Source organism: Pogoniulus pusillus, chromosome 5 (genome assembly GCF_015220805.1).
Source record: "Pogoniulus pusillus isolate bPogPus1 chromosome 5, bPogPus1.pri, whole genome shotgun sequence".
Lineage (NCBI taxonomy): Eukaryota > Metazoa > Chordata > Aves > Piciformes > Lybiidae > Pogoniulus > Pogoniulus pusillus.
The window spans coordinates 16,155,147-16,176,159 of NC_087268.1; positions in this window are offsets into that span (position 1 = coordinate 16,155,147).

Below are 21,013 nucleotides of genomic sequence, written 5' to 3' on the forward strand. Positions count from 1 at the left end.
AAGGTTATGGAGCAGGTCATCTCAAGGGCTATTACATGTCATGTAGAGGACAACCTGAAGGGCAGGTCCTACCTGACTAACTTGATTTCCTTCTATGACAAAATGACCTGACTACTGGATGAGGGAAAGGCTGTCGATATTGTCTACCCAGACTACCAAAAAGCCTTTGACACTGTTCCCCACAGAGTTCTCATGGACAAACTGGCTGCTCATGGCTTGGATGAGCACAGCTCTGATGGATAAAGCACTGGCTGGATGAAAGGTCCCAAAGGGCGGTGGTCAATGGAGTTAAATCTAGCTGGCAGCCAGTCACAAGTAATACCCCCAGGGCTCAGCACTGGGCCCACTTCTGTTTAACATTTATATTGACGACCTTGATGAAGACATTGAGTGTGTCATCAGTAAGTTTGCAGATGACACCAAGTTGGGTGGCAGTGTTAATCTGCAGGAGCGCAGGGAAGCTCTACAAAGGGACTTGGATAGGTTGGGTAGATGGGCCAGTGTCAACAGCATCAGCTCTTCAACAAGGCCAAATGCAGGTGCTGCACTTGAGGTCACAACAACATCCAAATGTTACAGGCCTGGAGAAGTGTGGCTGTAAAGCTGTCTGGCAGAAAAGGACCTGGGGGATGTAATTGACAAGCAGCTGAATATGAGCTAGCAGGTGGCAAAGAAAGCCAATGGCATCCTGGCTTGTATTAGAAATGCTGTGGCCAGCAGGGATAGGGAGGTGATGGTCCCCTTGTACTCTCTGCTCTGGTGAGGCCACAGCTCGAGTACTGTGTTCAGTTTTGGGCACCTCAATACAAGAGGGATGTCAAGGTGCTGGAGTGGGTGAAGGGCCTGGAGAATAAATCTTATTAGGAGTAACTGAAGGAGCTGTGGATGTTCAGTTTGCAGAAGAGGATATTGAGGGGAAATCTCATTGCTGTCTACAGCTACCTGAAAGGAGGTTATGGAGAGGTTGGTGCTGGTAATTCTCACAGGTAATTAGTGATAGAACAAGAGGGAATGGCTTCAATCTGTGACTGGGTATGTTTAGACTGGTCATTAGGAACAATTTTTTCATGAGAAGATTGGTCAGGTTTTGGAATGGGTTGTCCAGGGAGATGCTTGAATTACCAACTCTGGATGTGTTTAAAAGTCACTTGGATGTGGTGCTTGGGGATAGGATGAACTGTGCAGAGTAGGGTGATCAGTCGGACTTGGTGACCCTGAGGGTCTTTTCCAACCTGAGCGTTTCTCTGATTCTGTGGGAAGGGTCATAGCTGTGAGTCTTGTCAGAAGCAAATAAAACATATTAACCTGTCCCTTCCACAATATATTGGACATTGTACTAGTTTGAAGTTAGCTAGAATGCTTTGGTGAGAGGGATTAGATCACAGGCTGTGAAAGAGAAACAAATGGTGATGTCTACTTCACTCATAGGCTTGCTGAGATGCAAGAATCCAAACACAAATAAGGCATTTGGGCACTGCCTGGGCTCTGGGCTGCATTTCTCTCTAACCTAACCTACCGTCTCTCTGATTGATCGACTTGCTTCCTAACCCCCCCTGGCTGACCCTCCATTCTTCCTTGGGGCACAAGGCAACACCTGGGGTAAGGTTGAGAGGGGTGGGAGAAGGTGGAAGGGTGGTTGGGAGCCCCTCCTGGGGACTCAGGTTTCTGGGAGGGCTGTTGTGTTTCTGTATTACCTTTTACCTTGTATATAACTATATATACTGTAAATATCTGCTTGTATATTGTGCTAAGCTGTAAATATAAGCGTCACTCAAATTTCCAGAGCTGGCTGACTCTAGTCTGGGTGATTTCCACAGGGGGGGGAGGTGGGTGGGTGACACCCAAACCACCACAGACGTGAGGGGAGAAAAAGCCAGTGGAAGGACTGTCAGGCATTGAAACAGGCTGCCCAGGGAGGTGGTTGAGTCACCATCCCTGAATGTGTTTAAAAGCCATGTAGATGTGGTTATTTGGGATATGGTTTAGCTGTGGACTTGGTGGAGTAGGGTTAACAGTTGGACTCAACAATCTTGAAGGTCTTTTCCAACCCAAATGACTCCATGATTCTATGATTCTGATTTGCAAACAAAACACTTGACACTTTTTATTACCTTGGAAGAAATTGTGCTCTCACTCAGAATCTCAGTTTCTCTCCTTGTACTGCCTGCTGCCTTGGAGCAGCTCAGCACAGCCCCTCACCCAGTGAAGCTCTTCTCCCTGTGAAAGCAGGAGGGTGATGGAGCCTAGCTAGAAGTGTGTCACTACTCAGTCTCCTTCATCTTTCCCCAGGAAAGCTTGAGAATTTTTCCTCTCTTGCATTGGCCTTGGAAGACATAAAGTTTGCACCCAAGGTTGTATGAATGAAGGGTGCAAGGTCCCTCCTACAAAGCAAATGAAAGATTACAAAGCTATTGTACCAGAAAGACAGAAAAACAAGGCACATTGAAGGCAACTCTTTCACTTGATTGTATTTTTCTTCTCTCACCCTTTGCTTTGGAGCTATGTAAGATGATAAGAGCAAGGAGAGATTTCACTTAAATTAGGTTTACAAATAGCCCAGTGAATAGGGAAATGAGCTGCATATGCTGCATGTTAAAGTGTCACCGCCACGCAGCCCGATGCGACTGGGATTTGGAAGGAAGCCGGGAAAGAAGCAGATTAGGTGCAAGAGACTGTCAGTCAGGAGCATGCTGCAACGTTTCTGGGAGTGCAGCTGCCAAAGCGTTTGCTGCTGCTGCCCTCCGACGGTCCATGCCTGCAAGCCACAGCATAGAATCACAGAATCCTCTGTGGTTGGAAAAGACCTTTAAGATCATTGACTCTAAACAACTCGACCAAGTCTGGTGCTAAAACTTGTCACGCAGCTCCACATTTCTGCATCTTTGAAACACCTTCAGGGACAAGGATTCAACCACCTCCCTGGGGAGCCTGATGCAGGGTTTAAGAACCCTTTCAGAGAAGTTTCGTCTAATAGCCAACAAAAACCTCCCCTGGTACAACTTGAGGTTGTTTCCTCTTGTCCTTTGACCTATTACTGGAGGGAAAAGATAGAAGACTGACACCCACCTCACTATGACCTCCTTTCAGGTTTCCTTAAACCTGTTTTTCTCCAAACTAAACAATCCCAGCTCCTTCAGCTGTTCCTCACAAGATGTGCTCTCTAGACCCTTCACCAACTTCATTGTCCTTTTATGGACTCACTGCAGCATATCAATGTCCTTCATGTAGTGAAGGACCCCAAACTGAGCACTATATCCAAGGTACTCACCAGTGCAAAGTACAGGGAGACAATCACTTCCCTGGTCCTGCTGGCCACACTATTCCTGATACAGACCAGGATGCTCTTGGCCGCCTGGGCAGAAGCTGACTTGTGTTCAGCTGGCTGTCAACAAGCACCCCCAGGTCTTTTCCTGCAGGGTAGCTTTCTAGCCACTCTGCCCCAGCCTGGAGTATTCACAGGGTTCCTGTGATCCAAGTGCAAGGCCTGGCACATGGCCTTATTGAATCTTATACAACTGACCTCTGCTCATTCATGCTGCCTGTCCAGGTTCCTCATGGAGCCTTCCTACCTTTGAGCAGATCAGCACTCCCTCCCAGCTTAGTGCCATCTGCAAACTTACTGAAGGAGGCCTAGATCCCCCCATCCCTATTATTGATAAAGATATTAAACAGAACTTGCTCCAAAACTGAGTCCATTTGTGACCAGCAGCCATCTGGATCTCCATTCACCACCAGACTGTGGTGCCAGCCATCCAGCCAGTGTTTTCACACAGCCTCCATCCAAGCCATGAGCAGCCATTTTCTCCAGGAGGATGCAGCAGGAGGCTTTACTAAAGTCCAGGTAAATAACATCTGTTCCAGGCTGCATTGGTGGTTGCATGTCACAGCAGCCAGGCCAGCAGAACTGAGAACCTGCAGAGGTGACCCTGAAAGAAATCATCATTTCCAAAGGTTTTTAGTGCAGTCATGGTCCTGAGAAAAATAAAGAGGGGGAAAAAAAGTCTATTAAAAATGACGACTTGGTGCTCTCTATTTATTCCCTGTCACTGAGATTTATTTTCTGCTCAGTTTTTTCTTTCATTTATTATTTTTCCCCAAAACTGTGGGCTCCATCTGGCAGCTGAGCTCTGATTTTTCATACTTTGCAATAAGAGTGCATGTTGGTAGCTAAAGGTGTTACTTTTTCAGCCTAGGAGACCAAAGCCCTCTGTCCATGGGTGTAGCTACATCGTACAGTCTGTCCTGCAGCATGATGGCTAGCTGCTTCTAAACATTGTGTCCTGACAGCTCAGCTCAGCTCACACTATTTGTATAACTACAACACTCTGTATCAGCTCACAAAGGCAGCTACTCTCCATGCCCTGCCTGACCTCCTTCTAAGCCTGCTGGCAGGGGAGTTCAAGAACACAGCTGGTTGTTTTCATTACTCCTTCGATTTACTATCCTTGATGAATGACAGGTGACATAAAGACTGGTTCATTACCTCTCTCTAGAGGAGGGCTGGGGAAATTTGGATGTAGATTCTCTCATTATTTGGGACATCAGGGGTCGTTACCAACAGAACCCTTCAAGATCATGGAGTCCAATCATTAGTTTCACACTCACAAGTCCTTGACTAAACCAAATCCCTCAGCACAACATCTCATCTCTAGGAATCGCTAGGGCTGGAAAGGACCACCAGCATCATCCAGTCCAACCTTCATCCCAGCAGCCTTCATCACCACACCATAGCCTCAAGCACCACAGACACTCTCCTTTTAAACACCTCCAGGGACGGCAACTCCACCACCTCCCTGGGCAGCCTGTTCCAGTGCCTGACTTCCCACTCAGTAAAGAACTTCCTCCCAACATCCAACCTATACCTCCCCTGAAGCAACTTGAGGTCATTTTCTCTTGTCTTATCATTAGTAATTCAGGAGAAGAGACCAGCTCCACTCATACACAGATTCTGCACCTTGAAGACAGGGCAAATGCAAATAGGCAAGTAGCTACACACACCATTTTCACTACAAGGGGTGCTGCTGTCACTGTTGAATTATGGAGGAGTGGACAAGACTAAGGTGTTCCTTTAAGAGATGGCGAAACAAAGTATTTGAGTGGTGACAAAATGGACTGGACTGAGTGCTGATGGACTCACCACCTTTATAACTTGCCAGCCATCCACCTAAGTTCCTTCAGAGAGTCACACTGAAGCTAACTGGGCCTCACCAAAACACTGAGAAAACTGAGAGTGCAGTAGTAATTGGAAGGAGGCAGAAGATGGGTCAACAGACAAAGGAATGATGAGGGAAAGGCTACAGAGTTGGTAGCTAGAGAGTAAATACAAGGGAACTGGATGAGAGATTTCAGGCTTATAGACTAAAGGGACAGGACAGGAAAAGGTAAGGGACAGGGGAAAGAAAGGAGGAGGGATTAGAAGTAAATGGAATGGTAGAGTTTACTGAGAGGGAACAGACTTACCAGCAGTAGGAAAGGTGAAGCAGAGGATGAGAAATAAGTCTTCTCTGAAGCAAAAAACAAGGCAGTGATGGGTGTGTTGGAGCAGGTATACAGATAGAAGAGGGGAAGAGATGGAGAAAGCTAGAGGGGCCTAGGCAGGAGATTTGAGGGAATAGGACACTGTGGCTTTTGGATCTGGCTTGAAAAGACAGCAGCTTTGAAGATGAGGCATATGAGGAAAGACAGAACAGAGGAAGATGCAACTGCTGTAGCTGCCAGTATGCAGAAGAACTTTACTCACTGTGAAGGCTCTCATCAGCTTCTGAACCAACAGCTGTTTCTACCAGCTCACCTCTAAGCATGCTCTCTCATGGCAAGTAACCAATGTGCTGGGAAGTTAACAGTGCAGCTATCCTGTCAGGAGCAGGTCAGACAGTACAGCTTCTACCTGGCATCCTGAAAGAAAGCTGAGCCACCACACAGTGCACCATTGACAAGGTCCTGACACCGGTGAACAGAGAAGTCTGGCTTTTGTGCTGCTCCGTATAGCAGCAATTCTCCTTCAGCTAGAAAGGCAAGACTTAAAACCCACCAGCTTCTCCCCAAGCAGAGTGGATGGTCCCTATTTCTAGGCCATGTGACATAGACACAGAGATGTGGTGCTAAAGGACAAGGTTTGGCACCGTGCTTTGCAGAGTTAGATAATGGTTGGACTCAGTGATCTTAAGTCTTTTCCAACCCAAACAATTCTATGATTCTATGGCAACCAAAACTCCCAGTTCCTAGAAAGAACACCAGAAGCACGAAACCCATAGCTCCCTTTTTCCTCTGATTAGGAAAAAAAAAAAAAGCCTGTCATCTCATTCAGGAAAGGCCTTGGATTTAGCAGGGTGTCCACAGCCCCCAGGCATAACTGGAAGCATAAAGACTTCTAGCTAGGTGTACAGTAACCACAGCTCGGCCTGTGGGTGTATTACACACCTTTTCTGTGCCTAGGGAACACCTCAGGTAGAGTTTGCTTGAGGCTGGATAAAATCAGATTCTCCTGGCTTTCCTCTCTACTGGACAAAGACTTGTTCTACATCTTTGTGGGTGCCATGGACAGAGGCACTGAGTGCAGCCTCAGCAAGTTTGCAGATGACACCAAGCTGTGTGGTGCAGCAGACAGGCTGGAGGGCAGGGATGGCATCCAGAGGGATCTGGACAGGCTGGAAAGGTGGGCACTAGCCAGCCTCATGAGGTTCAACAAGACCAAGTGCAAGGTCTTGCATCTGCATTGGAGCAATTCCAAGCACAAATCCAGGCTGGGCAGTGAGTGGCTGGAAAGCAGCCTTGAGGAATGGGACTTGGGGGTGCTGCTGGTGGACAAGAAGCTCAACATGAGCCATCAGTGTGCACTTGCAGCCTGGAGGGCCAACCAGAGCCTGGGCTGCATCAGGAGAAGTATGTCCTGCAGGTGGAGGGAGGTGATGCTCCCTCTCTACTCTGCTCTGCTGAGACCCCACCTGGAGTACTGCATCCAGTTCTGGAGCCCCATTACAAGAGGGATGTGGATATGCCAGAGCATGTCAGAGGGCTGGAGCAGCTCTCCTGTGAAGACAGACTGAAGGAGTTGGGGCTGTTGAGTCTGGAGAAGAGGAGGCTCCCAGGTGACCTTCTTGTGGCCTTCCAGGATCTGAAGGAGGCCTACGAAAAAGCTGGGGTGGGACTTTTCAGGCTCTCAGGGAGTGACAGGACTAGGGGGGAATGGAGCAAAGCTGGAGATGGAGAGATTCAGACTGAACATGAGGAGGAAGTTGTTGAGCATGAGAGTGGTGAGAGGCTGAAATGGGTTGCCCAGGGAGGTGGTTGAGGCCCCATGCCCGGAGGTGTTTAAGGCCAGGCTGGATGGGGCTCTGGCCAGGCTGATCTAGGGTAGGGTGCCTCTGCCTATGGCAGGGGGGTTGGAATTAGAAGATACTTGTGGTCCCTTCCAATCTTGACTGATTCTATGGTTCTAAGCGTGACTGGTCACCTGCTTAAAAGAGCTACCATCCCAACAGGAGTGAATGCACCAGGCAATCTTCAAAGCATAGGCTAACACTAAGCAAAATCCTAGTCTCTGGCACAAATAAATTAAGGAGAAGTACAGAGATCTGCATATTCCTAGAATACCATCTCTGAAGCATCTGGCAAAATTAACACCCAGAGCTGGCAATGTGCATCTGAAGAAATATGGAGATTATCCTTAAGAAACAAAGCTCTTGTAAAACAGTCAGTCAGAATCAACACCTTCTCTTTTATTCCTGTGCTTAGTAAGACTGTGGACTCCCAGAGCAGAGACCTTTAGGTTCAAGTTAATCATATTGCACCAAGAGATTAAATATCTTAGAACCTCCTAAGTGGGATCCTGAGGAGGTTGTGCCCACATGTGTGTAGGTGAGATGATTTTTAAGGTCATTCTCAAGCCTGTTCTGTATGATTACATCGATTTTCCTGGTGGGGAATGAAAGTTTCAGAGAGACTAAAGCTATCATTTTCTCTCTCAGACTCCTATGTTCAGATTAACCAATGGGTCTGTCTTTGACATGCTCTTCCAGCATCCAGCTGTTACCCCCCAGGATGGGTGTCTGCATTCCTCCTTACTTCAAGTCATGCAGCAAGTCAGTAACAAGCAGAGAGTGAAACTGAGGTCTGATTATTACCCCAGCAGCACATTTTTCTGGATCACAAGTGCCCAGTGTATTTGTCTTCATTTAATGTATTTTTTTTCCTATCCCCTTGAGTAATTCCCTTCCCTTAGAGGATATAAATCACATACCTACAAAGTAAAGACTTATTTAAAGAGCATTTATATTTCAGCTCAAAAAAGAAAGAGTTTGAATTTAACTCCCTAGTGGCTGAGATGTGACTGGCTGGTCAGTTTAACTTGGCATCAGTATATGAAGTTGTTACATGGCTTCAATACCAGCTGGCTTGCAAACCAGTGTTCAGCACACTGAGGTGCTACTGAGGTTGAACGCTCTCACTGTGAGTTAATTTAATACTACCTTCATTCATTTCACCTAAACCCAACTACATTGAGAGAGTGATTGGCAATGGAATGGGCTGCCCAGAGAGGTGGTGGAGTTGCTGTCCCTGGAGGTGTTGAAGCAAAGCCTGACTGAGGCACTTAGTGCCATGGTCTAGTTGATTGGGCAGGGCTGGGTGCTAGGTTGGACTGGATGATCTTGGAGGTCTTTTCCAACCTGGCTGATTCTATGATTCTATGACTGCTCTCATCCCCAGGTACAAGTACATATACACACCAGGCTTTGCCCCAAGTTAACTCAAACAGTTTAACAACTCTATTTGATTGTATTCCACTGTCAAATGGAGACAACAGTGGTTTCTCTTTACTTCTCTAAGCCACATCATGGTTTCATTTTGTCCCTGATCCTATTGCTGTTAAAGGCTGGGGAGAAGTGCAAGAGTGGAGCCATTCCCAGTGACTTCAACAGCATTGACAGTAGCAGCTACTGGAAAGAAGGTTATAATGAGGCAGGGTCAGTTTCTTCTTCTTAGTAACAACTAACAGGATTAAGAGGAAGTGTCCTCGAGTTGCAAGGTTTAGACTGGATATTAGAAGAAAGTTCTTCTCTGAAAGAGTTCTCCAATACTGGAATAGGCTTCCCAGGAAAGCAGTTGAATCCCCATCCCTGGAGGTGTTCAAAAAAGAAGTATGACAGGTTTAGCACCAGACTTGACAGAGTTAAATAATGGTTGGACTTGATGTTCTTAAAAGTCTTTTCCAACCAAAATGATTCTATGATTTTATAAGTGATAACAATAATCTGCTAGCACACAGTGGAGCATTCTTCCTGTTACATAGAGCTTAGCTACAGAAACACCATCAGAGGCTTTACATGAACAATGAAGAGGGCTTAAAAGAAAATAATACACTGGGAAGACTCACAGTGACCATGTTCTAAACAGCCTAGTGCCTAGTACCTGTTGTCTCCCACTACTACCTCATATGACATCTGTATTTCATAGAATCATAGAATCAGTCAGGTTGGAAGAGACCTCCAAGATCATCCAGTCCAATCTAGCACCCAGTCCTGGCCAATCAACTAGAGCATGGCACTAAGTGCCTCAGCCAGGCTTTGCTTCAACACCTCTAGGGATGGAGACTCCACCACCTCCCTGGGCAGCCCATTCCAATGGAAACCACTCTCTCTCTCTGGGAAGAACTTCCTCCTAACATCCAGCCTAGACCTCCCCCAGCACAACTTGAGACTGTGTCCCCTTCTTCTCTTGCTGGTTGTCTGGCAGAAGAGACCAACCCCACCTGGCTACAGCCTCCCATTTGGTAGTTGTAGACAGCAATGAGGTCATCCCTGAGCCTCCACTTATGCAGGCTGAACACCCCCAGCTCCCTCAGCCTCTCCTCACAGGGCTGTGCTCCAGGCCCCTCACCAGCTTTGTTGCCCTTCTCTGGACACATTCCAGTATCTCAACATCTCTCTTGAATTGAGGAGCCCAGAACTGGACGCATGACTCAAGGTGGGGCCTGACCAGTGCTGAGTATAGGGGAAGAATAACCTCCCTTGTCCTACTGGCCACACTCTTCCTGATCCAGGTCAGAATGCCATTGGCTCTCTTGGCCACCTGGGCTCACTGCTGCCTCATGTTCATGGCTCATGCTTGTGTGAGGGCTGCTCCTTTCCCTGTGTGCTTTACTTTAACAAAACTTGATTTACAACAGCTCTGAATGACACAAGTCTAATGCTGAGATTTATGTTTAAGAGAGCTGAAATATGATATAAAGATGCTTGGCTATGACACTGTAACTTCCAAAAAACCTTTGTATATAAAAAAATTAAAACATAAAAGCAAAATCTCCAGCCCAAGAATCCTTTGTGGCCAGCAACAAAAAAAAAAATCATTTAAAACTAGCAGAGAGTGATTTGATCAATTTTAATGCAGACCTTGAACTCCATGCTTAGAAATATGACAGAAACATCAGGCACTGCAGCTCCCTCCCAGCTAGTGGACGAGGAACTTCATGTCACTTGAAAGAAAGGTTAGACCTACTGAGTATCTGGTGTGTGCTGGGGAGAGTTGGGGGCACAAGGTTTATATTAAAGACCAGCTGAAAGGCCACCAGAAGAGCCCCATGGGCTGTATGTTCTTGACTTGACTGACACGAATGGAAATGAGGGCACGACATGGAGATCCTGCTTCTAAACTTCATTTCAAAGGAAAACAATATATGTTGAGTAGCTAAACTTAGAATTATGGTTTGGACCATTTCTAGAACTGGCCTCTGATGTAGAATCCAGTTCCAACCTCCCTGCCATGCCCAGGGACACCTTATCCTAGAGCAGGCTGCCCAGAGCCTCATCCAGTCTGGCCTTAAGCACCTCCAGCCATGGGGCCTCAACCATCTCCCTGGGCAACCCATTCCAGCCTCTCACCATTCTCATGATAAACAACTTCCTTCTCATGGCCAGTCTGAATCTTTCCACCTCCAGCTTTGCTCCATTCCCCCTAGTCCTGTCACTACCTGATAGCCTAAAAAGTCCCTCCCCAGCTTTTTTGTAGCCCCCTTCAGATACTGGAAGGCCACAAGAAGGTCACCTGGGAGCCTCCTCTTCTCCAGACTCAACAGCCCCAACTCTTTCAGCCTGTCCTTACAGGAGAGGTGCTCCAGCCCTCTGAGCATCCCCGTGGCCCTTTGGTATTTCCAGTATCCCAGGAGCCTATGCCACTGCCTGGGGTTGGAGATCACAGTCATAGAATTCTAAAGGTTGAAAGGGACCTTTCAGATCATCAAGTCCAATCACTCGCCTATAGCTCACAATCCCACCATGACAGCTAAGTAAATGCCACTAAAACACATCCCTAAGTACCACATCCATGCATGTTTTAAATACCTCCAGAGGTGGTGACTCCATCACCTTGCTAGGCAGCCTGTCCCAATGCTTCATGGCCCTTTCTGTGAAGTATTTTTTCCTGATATCCAGCCTGAACCTCCCCTGGCACAACTTGATGACATTTCCTTTTGTCCTGTCATTTGTTGCATGTGAGAAGAGACTGACCACCACCTTGCTCCAACCTCCTTTGAGGTCTAGCTGTAGGAAGACATGAGGCCTCCCCTCAGCCTGTTCTTCTGAAGACAAAATAACCCAAGTTCCCTCAGGTATTCTTCATAAGACTTATGTACCAGGCCCTTCACCAATTTAGTTGCTCAAAGGACTAGGTAGCAGAGGATATTTCTATGGAAGGCAGAAAGTTTTGGAGCTTTGGTCACATCCAGAATCTGTTTAGGGTCCTGTTTATTATTTCCCATCCATATGTAGCTGAAAAGAAAACCAAACTTGGCAGATTTGCATTCAATCACCTTATGATTTTAACCAAAATCTCACCATTCTTGCCAGGGCAAGTACTTTGCTCTTATATTTGAACCCAGATTCTAAATGACCTTAATAGAATCATAGAATGCCCTAGGTTGGAAGGGACCTCAAGGATCATCCAGCTCCAACCCTCTGCCATAGGCAGGGACACCTCCCACTAGAGCAGGTTGCTCAAGACCTCATCCAACCTGGCCTTAAACACCTCCAGGGAGGGAGCAGCCACTACCTCCCTGGGCAACCTGTGCCAGTGTCTCACCACCCTCACTGTAAAGAACTTTCTCCTAACATCTAGTTTAAATCTCCCCTCTGCCAGTTTAAACCCATTAGCCCTCGTCCTGTCATTACAAGACCTTGCCAATAATCCCTTGCCAGCCTTCCTGTAGGCCCTCTTCAGATACTGGAAGGCCACTATAATGTCTCCTTGAAGCCTTCTCTTCTCCAGGCTGAAAAGCCCCAACTCTCATAGCCTGTCCTCATAGCAGACCTGCTTCAGCCATCTGACCATCTTCATGGCCCCCTCTGGACTCACTCCAACAGTTCCATGTCCCTCTTGTGCTGGGGGCTCCAGAACTGTACACAGTACTCCAGATACCTTAATGTTGCAATTAATCTGGGTCTATTACTGAGCATGGGCATGGATGCTGGTTTCAAACAATCACTGATGCTTTGGATCCCCAGAGCTGAACGGCAGGCATGTAAGACTTAGTTTGCAGTAACTCTTCTGCCAGATGCTCTCCTAAGCTCAGAAGCATTGCTCTAGAATGGAGGAGCTAGAAAACTCAGCAGGAAACAGCTCCTCTCAACCTCAACAACAGGGCACAAGGACAAATTCAAGCCCATTGTCCATGCCTTTGAGTCACAGACCATGCTAACAAGAAGAAGGCTAGAAAGCTGAAGACAGGTTATGAAGAAAAACATTTGCTTCTGGGACAAAGACAGAGCACTCGAGTGTCCTCACCACAGCATAGTAGACACCACAGCACGGAAGGAAGACCCTAATAGCGGGGGGGGAGGGGGAAGTGGTGTTTCCTAGCCAAGGCACAGAGCACTTTATTCCTTGCAGACTCACAAGGAAAAGAAACCAACCTACAAGCTACTAAGCAAGAGAAGCCTGGTGCAGAGCAGCTGAACAAGTGGACATCAGAAGCCGATGTAGTTCTTCTTCCCTCCAGAGGATGTCACCGTGGAGCCACCAAAAAAAAAAAAAAAAAAAAAAAAAAAAAAGAGTTTTGTGACCCAAATCTGGAGAGAATGAAAAAAATGCTTAGAATTCAGCCGCTTCTCGGGCAGTAGCCCCAGAACTCCTGTTTATTTTCCCAGACATTAAGTCTTCTTGCCTAGACCACAGTGCAACTTATGAATGGACAAAAGAATGCCAAAACCCATCGTGATTTGACAGGTGTGCACTAGGTTACTCTGGAAAACAAGTGGAATGCATGCTCTAGGTGACCAGGCTGTGCAAAGGCATGGAGTGTTCATATACTTTACAGTCCTGTCTGCTTTCAACCTCTTTTGGTGTCCCTGAGCATGGCTGGGTGCATGGAGGATGCACTCAAATACAAGCAAGATGAGAAAAGAAAAAACAACCCTGTGGACATAGAGATTTTGTTCACAGCTAGCAGGAACAGACTGCATTCTGCAATCATTGAGCAAGCACACCCTGTAAGGAGCTGATGGGAGGTCCACGTGCTTCATCACTCATTTCAAAGGCTTGCATCACAAAAAAAAAAAGATAGTCTTTGGTCTTCTGCATATTTGTCCCACCAGTAAAGCACAGCTGAAGGAAGAAAGACTAATGGGTGTCCCTGTCCAAGGCAGGGGGGATTGGAACTAGATGATCCTTGTGGTCCCTTCCAACCTTGACTGATTCTATGATTCTAATGGTCTTCATGGCACAATTCTGTAATAGTTTCTATCCCCTATGATACATCTTAAGTTTGAGAGTTTAAAGCCATGTTGGCTTTTCGATTGACCTAATTCTAGCCTCTTCTGCATTTGGTTGCTCATGTGAGACACAGGGGCATACATGCATTTGCCACAAGACTTAGTCTAGGAAGACAGGTGAGGAGAGACTGAGAAACCTCGGCTGTTTAGTCTGGAGAAGTGAAGACTGAGAGGAGATCTTCTCAATGTATGCAGACATCTGAGGAGTGGGTGCCAAGTGGATGAAACCAATCTCTTTTCACTGGTTGGCAGGAATAAGACAAGGAGCAATGGCTACAAATTGGAACATGAAAGGTTTCACCTCAACATGAGGAGAAACTTCTTTACTGTGAGGGTGACAGAGCACTGGAACAGGCTGCCCAGAGAGGTTGTGGAGTCTCCTTCTCTGGAGGCTTTCAAACCCTGCCTGGATGTGTTTCCATGTAAACTACCCTAGGGGATCCCACCTTGGCAGGGAGATTGGACTCAATGATCTCTGGAGGTCTCTTCCAACCTCTAAAGTTCCGTGATTCTGTGATCATGAGTGGAAATACTGTACTAGTGATGCAGAGCACTAAAATAGGCTGTTGTGCCACCTTAGACACTGCCACAGCTGAAAATACTTCTCCTGCAACACAAATCATGCACCTATTCCCCATTTCATATGTCCACATGAACAATGACCTGATTATTGCTTGCTGAAGTTCCTTGAGATCCTTCAAAAAAAAGAACAGAGAGAAATCCTGAAGTTATTGATAATATCTGGGAAGCCAGAAGGCAGACTGTGTAGCTCACCCCCTCTATCAAACACACACAGGTCAAACACAAGCAAGCTAAACTGCAGAGCCTCTGGGCTTTAGTGTACAAGGTCCCTTAACCAATGTTTCTCTGCGTGCATGAACTGTATCAGTGTTTCCCATTACAGTGTATCAACTGGAAGCAAGCCATCATCCATTCCCAAGTATGATTTAGTAAGTACAAATCCAGGAGCTGACCCAGACTACATGCAGTGCTAAAGAATCACTTGCCAGCCAGCCATGCAAGCTGCGTCTTAATCTCCTCTCTTCTTTGCTGATATTTGTTTCAGGGAGTTGTTTTTTTTTGATTGTTGGTTTCTTTGTTTGGTTTGGGTTTTTTTACGTGGATAGATTAAATTTCCTGCCAACCCACTTTCTCATTCAAAGATGTAACAGAGGAAGCAGGGGGATGGAGGAAATTGGGAACAAATGACCAGCAGAAAATGGCATTAGAAGGCTTAGTGCAGAGTCTGATCCTTTAGCCATGCGCACAGTCCTGTTCCTACATATCAGTACTGCTCTCTAAAGCAAGGGAGCCTCTACCACGGGGAAAGGGAAAGTGTTTTTTAAGCTGTTGTTGTCTATGGTAACTCATCAAAGAAAATATGTCAGAGCCCCGGAGTCGAGATGTCCCAAGGCTACCATTTTTCTCCTCCCCAAAACACTGCATTCACCAATCCATGCCCAAAGCTCTTAACACATTATCACCTACTCCCCCACAATGGATGTGTGGGTGACCTAATCAAACCTTTCTCTGCATTGCCCAACAGCTGCCAACAAGAGCCCTGGACTAGCCAGGCTCAGGAAATGCCTTGCATGTGCCCTCCCTTGCTTAAGAGGTCACAAACCCGGCAATCCTCAGTAACATCCTCCCAGCAGTCACAACACACAGAGGCAGACAGGGAAGAAAGCAGTTTGAAAGAGTCATAACCTTTCCCTTACCCTGCTGTCAAGGCTTTCTTTGTCCCTAATGTTCATCTACTCCCCTTTTGAGGACAGACATAGCTTAATGACAATGAAATCACTTTCTCAACTCCCATGTTCCTGATCATCATCAGCACATCTTGCTGTACTCACAAGAGTGGAGCTGTAACAAGGGCACAGTGAGGGAAACCCTGCTTTGGTGGCCTCAGGAGAACAAGCTGCAGCAGAACGGCCAGCAGCACTTGGAAAAAGTCCAGGGAGATGAGCAGCTCAGTCATCAAGATACCTCAACAATAGCTCTGCTCCAGGCTTCCCCTAAGAGAGAACATATGAGGCTTGCTGGGTTTGCTCTGAAGTAAACACATGGAAAGGGAAATGCATCCTTGGTTTCCCCTGCTCTTTGTTTTAGAAATGTTCAAGACCCTATTAAAAGAATTGCTGAACCATTTTGGATGCACTTGGTGTTGGCACACACATGTGCAGACTCATCAATTTGCTCACAAGCCACCAGTATCATGTCTGAGAAGAATCCAGTCAGAGTGCAAATGCAGTGAGACACTTGAGTGCTTCAAGCAGATGAAACCAGGATGAAACATGTTGCTCCCGAGTGAAATCCAATCACGTGAAGAAACTTACCAATGTGTTTGATGAAAACAAAAAGTCACTGTGACAATTCACCCAGTATCTCTCCTTTTTTGGGGGAAGTGCAATTAAACATTCAGTTTGATTTCCTCTGCCCAGTACCAACTAGATCACCCAGTCACCTTGGTCCTGGGTGTCATCTGAGGCTGCCCTGACTTGGTGTATTTTTCATGAGGACCTAAAACAAGACATAAGGAGGACTGATCTCCTGAGCATCCTAGGTCCTCATGAGGAAGCCTTGGTCCTGGTGGGGAAGTCTTTGACAGGATACCATCTGGTAGAATGGTTTGCACTGGAAATTTATTGGTGTTCTGGCATGTCTGGGTAATTTAATTTTTTTAGTTCATAGAATCACAGAACTTCAGAGGTTGGAAGGGACCTCCAGAGATCATTGAGTCCAACCTCCCTGCCAAGGCAGAATCCCCTAGGGTAGTTTGCACACGAATGCATCCAGGCAGGTTTTGAAAGTCTCCACAATCTCTCTGGGCAGCCTGTTCCAGTGCTCTGTCACCCTCACAGTAAAGAAGTTTCTCCTCACATTGAGGTGAAACCTTCTATGTTCCAATTTGTAGCCATTGCTCCTTGTCTTACTACTCTGCACCACCAAAAAGAGATTGGTTTCCTCCACTTGGCACCCACCCCTTAGGTATTTATAGACGTTGATCAGATCTCCTCTCAATCTTCTCCAGACTAAACAACGCCATGTCTCTCAGTTCCTCTTCGTAGGGAAGATGCTCAAGTTCCCCAATCATCTTCATGGCTTTCCACTTGCCTCCTCTAGCAGGTCCCTGCTCTTTTGAATTAGGGAGCCCAAAACTGAAGTGTGTTCAGGGCTCCATCACTCTGATTTTATGGAAGTTTCTCCTCATGTTGAGGTGAAACCTTTTATGTTCCAGTTTGTAGCTGTTGCTCCTTGTGTTATTGCTGCTGGCCAGCAAAAAGAGATTGGCCCCATCCACTAGGGTAGAGTAGAGTGGGAGAAGAACCTCCCTAGACCTGCTGGACACATTGTTTTGGTGCACCCCAAGGATGTCATTGGCTCCCTTGGACACAAGTGAGTTCTGACAAACCAACAGATTCTGATGAATCAGCAGATCCAAGTCCAAAAGTTAAAGAAACCTCTAGCAGTCTACAGACAGATTTCCCAAATGTTTTAAGTTGAGCTGTCATCTACACCAACCTCTAAAGAGATGTCCGCTTCTAAAGTGTGAAGTACACTCTCACAGTTGCTTCTCTGTTTCAGCACTCAAATGTTCAGTTAATCCTTGTGTTAGAACAAGTTTCCTTCTGAAATTCCTTGGTGGAAGGTGATAAAACTGATAGGGACTGACAATCAAAGTAATTTCTGTGGTACCCACTGCAGCAGATCCCCACTACGCAGGTCAGGTTGAAGACTGTCAGCAAACTCAAATATATCAATAGTGACTTCCTCTCCTACATATAATAGCTTGAAACTTTGCTGTTTGACGACAGATTTTCACTTCAGAGTGCTATTAAGTCATCTAACTGCTATTATCTTGGGCTTGATATTTCTATCAAGAGGCTGAGGGAGCTGGGGTTGTTTAGCCTGGAGAAAAGGAGGCTCAGGGGTCAGCTCATTGTTGTCTACAACTACCTGAAGGGAGGCTGTAGCTAGGTGGGGTTGGTCTCTTCTGCCAAGCAACCAGCAACAGAACAAGGGGACACAGTGTGAAGTTGTGCCGAGGGAGGTCTAGGGTGGATGTTAGGAGGAAGTTGTTTGCAGAGAGAGTGATTGGCATTGGAATGGGCTGCCCAGGGAGGTGGTGGAGTCTCTGTGCCTGGAGGTGTTGAAGCAAAGCCTGGCTGAGGCACTTATTGCCATGGTCTAGTTGACTGGATAGGGCTGGGTGCTAGGTTGGAGTGGATGATCTTGGAGGTTGTTGTGGTAGGCCTGATAGGCCCAAAATAGGCTTATACATGTCCTGCCTTACCTAGGCACATTTTTCTGCTCCACCAGAGAGGCAAGCATGGGAAATGGACACAAAACCTGGAGCCAGAGAGTCTGGCCTGCCCAGGGTCCTGTGGTGTAAGGGACACACACTTAGCTTGTGCCTGCCTAGTGCCAGGCCTGTGCTCTTCCCAAATGAGGGAAAAGTGAGCCTGTGGCTTTGCCTAATATGGTAAGGCTTGGCTAACTGCCATCCTGATTGGCTATTCTGTGTCCAAAGGGCAATTAATCTCAGCCCACATTGAAAAAAGGAGACATGCAGGTGAACAACCTGCTTTTGCTTCCCTGCTTTGCTGCCCTGCTCTGCTTCCCTGCTCTTTGCCATGCTCTCTCTGCTGTGCCCAGCCATGCTGCCACTGCACACTGCCTTATTGCTTGCCTGGTAAACTCCACCGCCGCCAGTTACCAGGAGCAGACCCTGGATGTCTGCACACAATTGGCCTGTGTGGCCAGTGTGACATCATGCTGGGACTGCATGACATCCTGCCTCTGCACCTGAAGGTCCTGCTTAGAATTCCTGGACAGATCATCCAGAAGAAGTCAGGAGACAAGGTCAGAGTTTGTCTGTGTCCTTTACCCAGAGGCTGGGAAGATTCAAGCCTCAACATCCAACAAGACAGAGTCCCCTGAAAGCATTTGGGCACTGTCTGGACTGTGGCTAGCCCCCATAAGGGTAACATTAATAATCTGTGAGTAAATGCTTCAATGCCTCTGTAATTCTCCACTGTCTTCTGCCATAGAGCAGAAAGAGCTTGAGTCCAGCTACTGGGCAAACAGCGTATTGACTGCAAGCGGCATCTGACCACAGGAATAGTCTCTTCAGTTCAGTTGATGTTCATGTATTTTGCTGGTTATTACTAGTTCTAGATATTACCCATAGAATGTTTCCATGACTGTCTAAGAACCAAACTATTGCTAAAATGAGTGGTCGGGGGTGGGGAGAGTTCTGAATAGCAACATTAATAAACAATATTAACTTTGGAAAATATCATCTCACATCAATTAATTTCCCCTCTCCAACAGAAGTCTCTTCCAACCTGGTTGATTCTATGATTCTATGATAGCAGTGCTTCACCAAATACAATTTACAGGCTAAAACTCCAGCACAAAAGGCATTGCACAACCCTGGTGAAGTGCCCTCAGACACATTAGGAAGTTCTGTGCTGGCTCAATAGACAGGGGCATGCAGAAGAACAACGTAAGGGGCAAGCCAGTGACAAGGAATGAATAGTACAGCAGAATACTGACAGGGCTATCATGGGAATAAAATGCCAAGATGCTGTTAAAGTCACATCAAGGTTGCACAATGCAAAGATTAAAAATGTAAATATTAAGTGCCCTAGGACAACTTTCTGAGAATAGCAATGCAGTCATCTCATTCAGTGGAAGGCCTATAGCTGAAAACTCATTTGCACGAGTGTTTTAAACTAGGTGTTGAAAAATAACAAGGAACGAGAACAAGTGCAGCAGGGCTGAATTACTGCTCTTGTTCGAACTGTACATTTCTGGGTTTAATAATCACTCTCAGAATATCCAGGGAATTATAGTGAAGAAGCAGGGAAAATGAAGCAGAGAGAAAAATGCAAACTTTTTTGGCAAAACATCAGGTTGCCCTAACTAATAATAACCTTCTGCTAGCAGCTGCTGATATGGTCTTAGAAGTGTGTGCTTCTCAGTCCCCTTGCACCCTAGAAGTGTGAATGCTCAGACACTGAAATTTCCCATCCTCTGTCTGTGGGGATCAACACCTTTGCTAATTTCCTGACAGTTTCCCCCATCAAACTTACTCAAAAGCAAAGGGAAGTCAGCAGGGGCCTTTTTAGTGACTGTCTTAGATTCTGAATCTGGGATGAACACGTCCAAGGGCAGAAGGGCCTGATGAGGGGTCTGGAGAGCAGGTCTTGTGAAGAGCAGCTGAGGGAGATGGGATTATTTAGTCTGGAGAAGAGGTAGCTGAAGCAAGACCTCACTGCCCTCTATGACTACCTGAAAGGAGATTGTAGTGAGGTGAGGCTCAGTCTCTTCTGCCTAGTATCAGGTGATAGAATGAGGAGAGGCTGAGATATTTGGGACTTTTTAGTCTGGAAATGAGAACACTTAGAGGGGATTTGATAAATGTTTATAAATATCCGAGGGCTGGCCAGGAGAGGGGGGACAGGCTCTGCTCACTTGCTCCCTGGGATAAGACAAGGAGCAATGGGTGTAAGTCGCAGCACAAGAGGTTCTGCCACAACACAAGGAGGAACTTCTTCACTGTAAGGGTCACAGAGCACTGGAACAGGTTTCCCAGAGAGGTTGTGGAGTCTCCTTCTCTGAAGACTTTCAAGGCCTGTCTGGATGTGTTCCTCTGTGATCTGTGTTAGATAGGATTGTCCTGCTCTGGCAAGGGGAGCTGGACTCGATGATCTCTTTGGGTCCCTTCCAACCCCTAACATCCTGTGATCCTGTGATCCTCTGTGATTCTGTGATCCTGTGAATGAGAGGAAACAGGCAGAAATTGTCTTGGGGGAGGTTTAGATTGGAGATCAACAAAAATGTATTTCCTGCATGAGTGGTCAGGCATTGAAATAGGCTGCCCAGGGAGGTAGTGGAGTCACCACCCTTGGAAGTGTTCAAGAAACATGTGGACATGTCACTGCCGGACATGGTTTAATGGCTGTGGAGGTCTTAGGTTGGACTCAATGATCTTGGAGGTCTTTTCCAATAAAAACAATTCTCTGATTCTGTGATTCTAATACACCACGTTTCAGATTGAAAGAAAAAAATCACATACAAGAGCAAAGTTAGTCATTTTTAAAAGACATTTCCCCACATCACTTAAAGCAGCAAAGGATCTCTCCCACTAAATGACAGAAAATAGGACTCACCTTTGCCTAGAGAGGTAGAAATCTTGCAGGCCTGGGAAATTGTACCTTCAGGGGCAATGTATCAGACTACTATGA